General features: G+C 42.1%; 1 protein-coding gene, 1 non-coding gene and 1 pseudogene across 5 annotated transcripts in view; 2 read left to right on the top strand and 1 right to left on the bottom strand.

Annotated features, from left to right (window-relative positions):
• Positions 1–12,127, bottom strand: part of AK4 (adenylate kinase 4) — a 160,383-nt gene that overhangs the window by 57,257 nt on the left and 90,999 nt on the right. The window lies entirely within an intron of this gene.
• LOC133244468 (large ribosomal subunit protein eL19-like) lies at positions 7,129–8,262 on the top strand (annotated as a pseudogene).
• TRNAE-UUC (transfer RNA glutamic acid (anticodon UUC)) lies at positions 10,444–10,516 on the top strand. The gene has a single exon. It is a non-coding gene; the product is annotated as a tRNA-Glu (tRNA).

Here is a 12,127-nt window from a genome sequence, read left to right on the forward strand (position 1 = left end):
AATAAAATAAAATAAAAGAACTACCATATGATCCAGCAATTCCACTCAGGGTATTTATCCAAAGAAAATGAAAACACCAACTTGAAAAGATTTATGTAGCTTTTCGTACACTGTGGGACTTCCCAGTGGGTTGGTGGTAAAGAATCTGCCTGCCAATGCAAGAGACACAAGATATGCGGGTTTGATCCCTTGGTTGAGAAGGTCCCCTGGAGAAGGAAATAGCAACCCACACCCAGTATTCTTGCCTGAAAAATGCCATGGACAGAGAAGGCTGTCAGGCTACAGTCCATGGGGTTGCGAAAAAAGTAGATGACTCAGCAACTAGACACCAACAATCTTCACTGCAGTTCAACAGCCAAGATATGGAAACAACCTAAATGTCCATCAGTAGATGAACGGATAAAGAAAATGTGGGTGATACATATACATACACATACACATACACACACACACACACACAGAATATTACTAAGCCATTAAAAAGAATGAAATACTGGGACTTCCCTGGCAGTCCAGTGGCTAAGACACCATGCTACCAATTCAGGGGACCCAGGTTCAATCCCTGGTCAGGGAACTAGATCCCGTATGCTCCAACTAAGTGTTCACATGCTGCAACTAAAGATCCTGCATGCTACAAAGAAGACAGAAGATCCCTGCTGCAACTCAAACTTGCTGCAGCCAGATAAATAAATATTTTTTTCAAATAAACTGAGTCTAATCTTAAACAAAGAGCGATTAGAGAATGGTCAGAACTGTAGGTGGTGGAGTGAAGCGCTGTGTACCCACTGAGCAGGTGATGGGAATTTAAAAGTGAAAGTCGCCGAGTCGTGTCTGACTCTTTATGACCCCATGAACTATACAGCCCATGGAATTCTCTAGGCCAGAATACTGGAGTGGGTAGCCTTTTCCTTCTCCAGCGGATCTTCCCAACCCAGGGATTGAACTGGGGTCTCCTGAATTGCAGGTGGATTCTTTACCAACTGAGCTATCAAGGGCACAGGATGGGAACCTGAGTCCTCCAAATTCAACAGATAATGCTGGAGTACTGGTCAAGTGCCACAGACTGTTCCCCAGTGTCACCCAGCACCCTGACTGTGACAGCGTGTCACAGTCACCCCCAGGTCACCATCGCAATGACTCAACGCTAACGACCAGGATTTGCGGTTTGCAAATCTGTTTAGAGCTTAGTCTGAACTTGCCCAAAAGCAGAAGTAATCAAGAGAAGAAAGCATTGGATTTCATCCTCTGGCTCTAGAAGTCTTACCTCACTAACTAATTTGAAAACGAGTTGATAAATTACCCAACGGGAAACATTAAACTTTGCACATTAAAGCAAGGGATGGCTTTCAGGCTAAGATAATTATTCCCAGAGTTGCCTCTATTTCAAGAAGAGTTCCTGGATATCTGAGGATGTCCCCCTTATAAATCAAAGTGCCACTAATATACTAGTGATTTCAACCTCTACACTTATTCTACACTCAAGTCTCTACATCTTTTTCTGCTAGATATGCATATACATGAGATTTGAATGCTCCACCAGATATACAATGTTACACTCAGTTTTAAACTTTCTCACTTTTCCCACCTGCTAAATGAAAGAAGGAAAACAAAGCAGACATGTATAGTTTAGCAGCTGCCACAGCGGTTCTCTAAAAACTGGTACAAAGAAGGTGACATACACTCAAGACAAGAATTTCCCATTCTTTTTTTCTTTTTCTAACCCTAAGCCAAAAAACACCTGGAGTCTCTATAAGTGATCAAATTCATGCAGTAGATCCACCTTGCCATGGCAAGGCAGCATTGTCTGGCAGCAGTCAACAAAATGAAGTTACGTTTTTAATTCATTCTACTACAACAATTGGATTCCACCTTTTTGGAATCTAAAACCAAAATGATAAAACCTGCAGGTAAATTTAAACCTAATGAAAGCCAATGACAACTGCTATGGTGGTTACTAGTTTATTTAGCTTTACATATTGTATGCAAAGCATCAACAACATCCCGTTTCCGTGACTTTTTCTGAGGGGGGTACATGAGGTCTCCATTGCTGTGCACGGGCTTTCTCTAGTTGCAACAGGTGGCACTACTACTCGGGCTTCTCACTTCACTGGCTTCTCTTGTTGCAGAGCATGGGCTCAAGGGCACTTGGGCACAGTAGTTGAGGCATGTGGCATCTTCCCAGACCAGGGATCAAACCTATGTCCCCTACATAGGCAGGCAGATTCTTAACCACTGGACCACCTTTTAAGAAGAACTATGTCTCTTACTTTGTCCGGAAAGCAACACTGGATGAATCTGTAGAAGAAAGGAATGAAGGAAAGAGGAAAAGACCACTGCAACAGAGTAGTGCCCTAACAATTTGCCTTGCCGGGGTGACACCTGGACTTTCGAGAAGAAAGCTTTAAAACATCAGATTCTGTAGTTTTTTTTTTTTGCCTTTCACTGGTCATTAACTATGAAAAAGATTTCCATGCTTATAATCAGGTCTGTATAACTAAAGGCAAACTGGAGAAGAACCAGAATTAAAGAAAGATTCTATGATCATAATTTAACTTCTAGAAACACCACTTCCTAATCCCCAGTGTGGTCTGGCTTCTGTCACTTAGAATATCTCTTGCCAACTAACAGTAGTTCCAGCTCTGGCTCAGCCACCATCTGTGTCCATCTTTCACAATCCCCACCATCGAGGAGAAGCAATGTTGCAGTGCTATTTGGTTTGGCTAGATTCTTCTAGACATAAGCTCAGTACATGCATTTTTAATTCTCTAGCTGTGAACTTTAGCAGTATTTGAAACACAACGTTTCAAAACCTAAAGCTGACCTTGATAAGATTTGGACTGGCACTCTGAGATAACCTAACAGAAACATCTATGCTGGGCAAAGAAATCCTTACATGAGGCTTTTAGAACGCATTTCCTTCACAAGACTAACATCCCCGTGATAATTACAAACAACACACAACACATCTGTCTGCAACCGGAGTGAGATTAGTGAGGCACTCACTTTGGGCCAAAAATTGGAGAGGATATAAAAGAAAACAAGCTCTAGTAACCAGGATAAATAATATTTTTAAATATTATCCAATGTTTTAAAATATCAAAATTAAGGCTATGGATTTAAAAGATATTCACAACTTAAAAGTGAAGAGAATTTTTAGTATTTCAAGTCTAGGAGACAGCATCTCAAGTAACCCTGGGGAACCACTAAGGAGGTGAGGGGAGGAGCCAGGTAGAGTTTTAAAACAAAGGGCAGGTAGTTTGAACATCAAATGATTATCATTGATTAAAGAAAACCAGATATCCCAAGTTAAGGAATTTTGCACTTTCCTATGTATAGAAAAATACAAAAGTCCTGGCTCACTGAAATCATTCCTTTGATATGAAGGAATCTATCTGGGGCCTATATCCTGTGTCGTCCCATCCTGAGTTTCTTCAGTGCTCAACATAAGGAGCAGCTACAGTCTGATGGCTGCTAGATGGCAGGTATTCTCTTCTTCCTGGTTCCACAGGGCTCACCAGCTCACCATCCGTGGTGTCTGCAATTGCTGATGACTGTGACATCCTTTGTTTACTGATAACGGCAGGAAATATTTCACTTCTCAAGGCAAAAAAATCCATGATGAAGAATTATAAAAATTTTAAATAAAGACAGGATCCAATCCTGCACTTGTACAACTCACTGTTACTCACTTCACCCCAACCTCAGTCCTTTCAGATTTGGTCTCTATTTAAAACGTTGGTATTTTGGCACTTCCCTGGTAGCTCAATGGTGAAGAATTTGCCTGCCAATACAGGGGTCACAGGTTCAGTCCCTGATCCAGGAGGATCCCACATGACAAGGAGCAACTGGGCCCATGCAACACAACTATTGAGCCTGTGCTCCAGAGCCTGGAAGCCACAACTGCTGAGCCCACGTGCCGAAACTCCTGAAGGCCATGAGCCCTAGAGCCCACGCTCCGCAAGAGGAGCCACTACCGTGAGAAGCCTGAGCACCGCAACTGGAGAGTGGCCCCCTGCTCGCAGCAACTAAAGAAAGCCCACATGCAGCAACGAAGACCCAGCACCAGCCATTAATAAATAAAAACAGATCTTTAAAACAATAATTTTTAAAATGTTGACATTTGGCTTATTTTACTCCATTAAACTATTTATCTTGATGACTGATTTTTTTGGCAGCCCTTTAAATTTTTTACTTAAGGAGGGTGCCTTGCTCGCTCTTTTAAACTTAGCCTCAGCCCTGACAAAACATATTAACTTATTTCACACAAGGAAACTTGATGAGGCAGCTCTATCATGACTCTCATTTATAAATGAATAAACACAAAAAGGTTAGCCATTGATGCTTTGCCCAAATTCCTACAGTTCATGGCCAAGTCAGACTCCAAACCCAGCTATGTGGGTCATAGCACAAACTCTTATTAAAGGCAACTCTCAGAGCTTTCCATCACTAAAGTATCTGGCATGGGTGAAACTGATCAGGATCCTGTGGGGCCCCGCTGGACACAAAGTCTTTCTGGGTCCCCTATTTCTTTTATTTATTAATTTGGTTAGTTGCAGCACACAGGATCTTTGATCTTCATTGCATCCTGTGGGATCTTTAGTTGCAGCATGTGGGATCTAGTTCCCTGACCAGGGATCAAACCTGGGCACCCTGCATTGGGAGCTCAGAATCTTAGCCACTAAACCCCCAGTGAAAGTGAAAGTCGCTGAGTCATGTCCAACTCTTTCTGACACCATGAACTATACAGTCCATGGAATTCTCCAGGCCAGAATACTGGAGTGGGTAGCCTTTCCCTTTTCCAGGGGATCTTACCAACCCAGGGATTGAACCCAGGTCTCCTGCATTGCAGGCAGATTATTTACCAGCTGAGCCACAAGGGAAGCCCAGTGAAGTCACCTCCATTTCTTATTTAAAGGATAAAGGCTTCAGCCTCCTTCCTAAACCTTCCCAGAGATCTAAAGGGCAGATTCAAACAACTACCAATCAGGGAAATAAGGGATGCAGAAACAAAGGAGGAAGAAACAAGAAACAGTACAGTGATTAAAGCAGCATCCTGGCTCCTCCTCAAGGGAATACATAAGAGTATGTTTGAGTTCTTCTGTAGGAACTAAGACTCCACTCAGGGAGGGGGTGGTAATTTTGGAGCACCACTCTGTTACCTCACCACCAATAAATCAGAAGAAAAGTCACACATCCTGTAACCCTCACCCCAAATTTTATCTATAGAAACTCTTCCTCAAAAGCCATCAGGGAGTTCACGGGGTTTTGAGCACAAGCCACTGGTCTCCTTGCTTGACCCTGCAATAAAACTTTGCTCCAAGCTCTGATTTTTCAATTGATTTGGTCTCATCTCTCCTTTGGTAACCTAAGTTGCTACAATTCTGGGTTTCATAAAATAATATGTAGGAAACAATCCAAATAAGCTATAATTAATGACAATCTGGGTAAATTCAGTCATGAGTTGTTCATTGCTGATCTGTGTCCTGCAATATTTAGGCTGATTAATTCCATCCAGAATTTCTCCTGGAATCTTTCTAATTTGTCCCTAATTCTCAGAGGGAACCAAGAAAGCAAGATCACTCAAGGATAGCACTACAGAGCTGAATAGTCAGGAGTAGCTGGTGTCTGAACTTAGGTCTTCGCGCTAATCTTCTAATACTGTCAGCTTTATGAGGCTACATGAGCTACACTGCATTGCAGGACGATGTTCAGAAATACTCCCAAATAATGTACTCATTTAGGAAGTAGAATATAGAAGTAAATCCACTATAACTGTAAGCAGATAGGGTAGGAGGTCCCCGAAGAAAGAGAACCAGGAATGGCTTTCTTGACATGAGAACGCATTTTGGCCTAAGAACATTTTGTGATCTAACCCTGATCAGGATGCTTGCCCTTGAACAGGTCTCAATAATAATGATCTTAAGGGAACAAAGGAATGCTAGAATAGAGAAAAGGCAGTCAAACAACAGTTCAGTGATAAAGTAAGAGTCCTAGTTACTCCTCAAAGGATACACATAATAATATATCTTTCAGTTCTGTTGGAACTAAGACCCCAACCCAGATGGAAGACAGGATAAGGATGCTGCCCTCCAGACTTCAATCAACCAAGACTAAGATTGTTGACCTTTGCCCCAATTCTAGGCTGAACTCTCCTGGCTCAAGCCCCTTCATGAATATGCATGTAGCCTTAGCTTAAACTTCCCTGATTTTGCTGTTTGGGTATGCTGCTTTGAGAAAGATCACAAAGTACTTGCTGCAAGTAATAATAAGTCCTTCACTCTACAGTACTTTGGCTTGGTTGTGTCTATTGGCTCAACATCCACCAAGAGGTGAACCTGGCTTTCTGGTAACTTAGGTGCAATGATCCTGCCACATTTAGCTAGCTGTCAGGAGGGATGGCCACTGCAGATTAAAAGGGCCATAGTGAAATCAGGCTGCAAAAGAACCTAGAAATGATATCATGGGAAGAATGGCTGGGGGAACAAGGGCTATTTTTCTTGGGGGGAAAAAAAAGACAACTTAAGTCAGAGAAGTGGTGCCTAGCAACTATTTTCAATTATCTGAAGAGCTAGTGGATTTAATTTATGTGACAACAAAAGACTGAAGTTGGATAAGTGGATGACAGTTTATAGATGACAGTTTCAAGGAGTTGGCTTTCATCTCAGTATGAGGGGGAAAAAAAAAATCTTCCAACAATTAGACCTGTCCAGCAATGAAAGAGCCTGCCTCCAGAGGAGGCAAGTTGGCTGTCAGCAGCTGTAGAAGGGATCTGACACAGAATGGCCACTTGGACAGAAGGACTTAAAATCCCTTCCAATTCTAAGATGTTAAGAAATGGAACAAATAATTAAACTTAACACAATCATTGTTATGCATAGTGTTTAGCTCCTAAGAACCCTAGAAAACTGAAACAAAACTGAGTTCAATTAAAAGGTTTTGCACTTTCATCTTATTCCAAGCTGCATTCTTGATTTTTTTTTAAAGCTAAGCCAATGAAGTAATGCAAGTTGAAAGTCAATCTCCCTCTTTGAAAAACTAAATTATGTCCTGAGATGGTATTTATAGTTACCATTTAAGAAAACTGGGAAACTACTCATACATGCAATCAAAATTTTATAGCTCTCCTACAAACTACATTGGCTATTTTTACCAAGACCTATAGGGGTCATGTAGAAGAAAAATACAGAAGCATCTGTGTTAAAATTTAGGAAAACCAAGCAAAGCAAAAGTTGAATTTCAGTTATGTCAGTTACTCTGTTTATTAGAAGACCTTGAGAAAATCTAACCTATCAGATAAAGAGGTAAAGTTAAGAAAACTGTCATTTTCCTTTCACTGCTGTGGCCACAGCCATGAGTATGTTGAGGCTTCAGAAGAGGCTTGCCCCCAGGGTCCCTCTGCTGTGGCAAAATGGTCTGGTTGGACCCCAAGGAGACTAATAAAGTCACCAAGGCCAATTTCCATCAGCAGATCCAGAAGCCAATCAAAGATGGGCTGATCACCTGGAAGCCTATGACTTCTTGGACTCAATGGTGGAAAAACACCTTGGCTCGCTGGAAGGGCAGGCATATGGGCATAGATAAGTGAAAGGGTACTGCCAACGCTCGAACGCCCGAAAAGTAACCTGAAAGCAGAGGATGAGAACTGCGCTGGCTGCTCAGAAGATACCATGAATCTAGGAAGACTAACCACCACGTGTATCGCAGCCTGTACCTGAAGGTGAAGGGTAACATGCTCAAAAACAAGTGGATTATATCCACAAGCTGGATATATATCCATGGAATATATATCATGGAATATATCTACAAGGTGAAGGCAGACAAAGCTCGCAAGAAGCTTCTGGCAGACCAGGCTAAGGCCTGTAGGTCTAAGACCAAGGAAGACCTCAAGCACCAATAAGAGCAGCTTCAGGCCAAGGAGGAAATCATCAAGATTCTACCCAAGGAGGAAACGACCAAGAAATAAAGTTCTCCCCCTCTTCTCTGTACATAGTAGCCTCAGCAATTGCATAAATCACACATTCAATAAAAACAAACCTTATTCTGCCTTTAAAAAAAGAAAGAAGAAAGAAAGAAAACTGTCCTTTTAATGATGACACAATTTTTAAAAAGAAATTTTCCCTGCCTTCCAAAAGAGGTACACACATAAGTAGCTTCGTTTGGATAAGAGTGGAAACAAGGGGTTTCCCTTATGGTCCAGTGGTTAAGAATCTGCCCTTGCAATGCAAGGTACGTGGGTTTGATCCCTGATCCAGATCCAGCACATCTCAGAGCAACTAAGCCCACAGGCCGTAACTACTTTAGTCCAAGAGCTCAGGAGCCCCTGTCACACAATTAGACGCCACAACCAAAGCTTCTGAGTACCACAACAAAGACCCAATCAGCCAAATAAATAAATTAAAAAAAAAAAAAACAGAAATAAGACAAATTCAAAGGAAAATAGGACAACACAATTAAAACAATGAGCAAATGCTTACAACCTCTGCAGAACAGAGAATGGTTGAGTGGTGAACACACACATAACACTCACACACACTCACACACACACCCAAACACATCCCCTAAACACCACTGGATTATGTCACTGATTCCATTCAAAGCACCACATTCACTGAGGAAGATTTTAAATGAAATGAAAATATATAACTCCAGAGAGGAGGAGAACAAACCAGAGACTCCTCTTATTTGCCAGGTATTTGACATAAATAACCTCCTCTGACCCTCCCCAAAGCCCTGTGAAATAGGATTCTTACAAAGGAGGAAATCAGGTTCATTAACTTCCCCCAAATTTACAAAGTCAGTAAGACGTTGAGCCCGAGGTATGCATGACTCCAAAGCTCAACAGTATTTCCACTATGCCATGGGGCCAGCTTCAGTGCCAGCCACTTGCTACACCAAACCTACAAGGGTTCATGTCAACTGGAACTTCCCACAGGTATGGACTGCACCCCTCTGTTAAATGGGACCGCTGTCCCTGACAATCGCTGGTTTCAAACTTCAAAGGGCTGCATTTGGATCTGGCCTTGCCCACCATTCCCATACAGTCACATCTAATGTCACCACTTCAACTTCTCCCAAACACTTCTTCCCACTATTTCTAAACTACTTCTAAACTTCCCACTATGGTCTAAACCGTGGTGACACGACCCTGGCTGTGCTCCACTTCCTTCCCACCAGTCCACTGGTCACAGTCACACCACTAAAGGAATTTGAGGAAGGCACTCCCCATAGTTTTCCTATTTACAAACTCCATCTGGGATTATACAGACAGCCCATCTCCCGCCTCCACCAGGAATATTTCCAGCCTATTGCCTATAATCCCCAACTCTAGGTTTTAATCAAAATACCCTTAATTTTAGTCACCTACTCCCAGACATGATCCTTCAAAAACACCCTTCTCAGGACTTCCCTGGAGGTCTAGTGGTTAAGACTCTGCTCTTCCAGTGGAGGGGATATGGGTTCAATTCCCCATCAGGGAACTAAGATCCCACATGCTGCATGGTGTGATGAAAAAACTGAAAAGTTAAACAAAACACCCTGCTCCCATTTTTCCACCTGCCAGTACCTAACCCATCTGTAAAGGCCCAGCTGTAATGCCATCTCTCCCATAGCTTTCAGTTACTCTGTCATCCCAAAGTGTAACAAACAACTATTACACACTGCCTGTGTTAGATACTGGTGATAAAAAAATGAACTCCCTCCACTGTTCTTATAATAAAATTTTCATGCCTTTTTATAGTATTCAGTATAATCTCCCTGATAAAACAATTAATTGGCTGTATGTTTTACCTTGTGAATTTCTTAAAGGTGGAGACCATTTTTTTATTCCTAATAACAAGATGCCATTGGAATATCTTGATTTAACAAGTGCTTGCTGCTGCTGCTACTGCTGCTGCTAAGTCGCTTCAGTCGTGTCCGACTCTGTGCGACCCCATAGACGGCAACCCACGAGGCTCCCCCATCCCTGGGATTCTCCAGGCAAGAACACTGGAGTGGGTTGCCATTTCCTTCTCCAATGCAGGAAAGTGAAAAGTGAAAGTGAAGACGGCAGCCCACCAGGCTCCTCCATCCATGGAATTTTCCAGGCAAGAGTAGTGGAGTGGGGTGCCATTGCCTTCTCCATAACAAGTGCTTACTGAAGTTTAAAGTCTAACCATTTGTCTGATACCATAACAACCTCTTAACTGACCTTGGAAGTTTCACTCTAGAACCATCCAAGCCAGTTTACAAACAGCCTGAATGACCTATCAAAAATGTGAATCAAACTGTCAATTTCCTATTTAAAAACAATGGCTTCACCTTAGATTAGGTGAAGGTGTCTTAGCCACATCACTAAAAACACAAACAGCAAAAGAAGAAAAAAAAAAACAGATAATTGGACTTCATCAAAATTAAAAACTTTCCATAGACACCCTGAAGAGAGTAAAAAGACAATTCACAGGGAATTCCCTAGTGGTCCAGTGGTTAGAACTCGGCACTTTCACTGCCAAGGGCCCAGGTTCAATCCCTGGTTGAGGAACTAAAGTCCCACAAGCCGTGCAACATGGTCAAAAAAATATAAACAGACAATTCACAGACTGGGAGACAATATATGCAAATTATATATCTAATAAGGGACTTATATCCAAAATATATAAAGAATTCAACAATAAAGGACAAATGAGCCAATCTTAAAACAGTCAAAGAATTTAAATAGACATTTCTCTCCAAAGAAAACATACAAATGGTCAAAAGGACACGGGAAAAAAATGTTCGACATCATTAGTCCTTCAGTTCAGTTGCTCAATCATGTCCAACTCTGCGACTCTATGAATCGCAGCACGCCAGGCCTCCCTGTCCATCACCAACTCCCGGAGTTCCCCCAACTCATGTGCATCAAGTCGGTGATGCCATCTAGCCATCTCATCCTCTGTCATCTCCTGCCCCCAATCCCTCCCAGCATCAGGGTCTTTTCCATCCCAGCATCAGGGTCTTTTCCAATGAGTCAATTCTTCGCACAAGGTGGTCAAAGTATTGGAGTTTCAGCCTAAGCATCAGTCCTTCCAATGAACACCCAGGACTGGTCTCCTTTAGGATGGACTGGTTGGATCTCCTTGCAGTCCAAGGGACTCTCAAGAGTCTTCTCCAACACCACAGTTCAAAACCATCAAGCCTTCAGCACTCAGCTTTCTTTATAGTCCAACTCTCACATCCATACATGACTACTGGAAAAACCATAGCCTTGACTAGATGGACCTTTGTTGGCAAAGCAATATCTCTGCTTTTGAACATGCTATCTAGGTTGGTCATAACTTTCCTTCCAAGGAGTAAGCATCTTTTAATTTCATGGCTGCAGTCACCATCTGCAGTGATTTTGGAGCCCTCAAAAATAAAGTCTGACACCGTTTCCACTGTTTCCCCATCTATTTCCCATGAAGTGATGGGACCAGATACCATGATCTTCGTTTTCTGAATGTTGAGCTTTAAGCCAACTTTTTCACTCTCCACTTTCACTTTCATCAAGAGGCTTTTTAGTTCCTCTTCACTTTCTGCCATAAGGGTGGTGTCATCTGCATATCTTAAGTTATTGATATTTCTCCCGGCAATCTTGATTCCAGCTTGTGCTTCTTCCAGCCCAGCATTTCTCATGATGTACTCTGCATACAAGTTAAATAAGCAGGGTGACAATATACAGCCTTGACGTACTCCTTTTCCTATTTGGAACCAGTCTGTTGTTCCATGTCCAGTTCTAACTGTTGCTTCTGACCTGCATATAGGTTTCTCAAGAGGCAGGTCAGGTGGTCTGATATTCCCATCTTTTTCAGAATTTTCCACAGTTTCTTGTGATCCACACAGTCAAAGGCTTTGGCATAGTCAATAAAGCAGAAATAGATGTTTTTCTGGAACTCTCTTGCTTTTTCGATGATCCAGTGGATGTTGGCAATTTGATCTCTGGTTCCTCTGCCTTTTCTAAAACCAACTTGAACATCTGGAAGTTCACGGTTCATGTATTGCTGAAGCCTGGCTTGGAGAATTTTGAGCATTACTTTACTAGCATGTGAGATGAGTGCAATTGTGCGGTAGTTTGAGCATTCTTTGGCATTGCCTTTTTTTAGGGAAATGCAATTCAAAACCACAATGAGATACCACT

This window comes from Bos javanicus, chromosome 3 (assembly GCF_032452875.1).
Source record: "Bos javanicus breed banteng chromosome 3, ARS-OSU_banteng_1.0, whole genome shotgun sequence".
Lineage (NCBI taxonomy): Eukaryota > Metazoa > Chordata > Mammalia > Artiodactyla > Bovidae > Bos > Bos javanicus.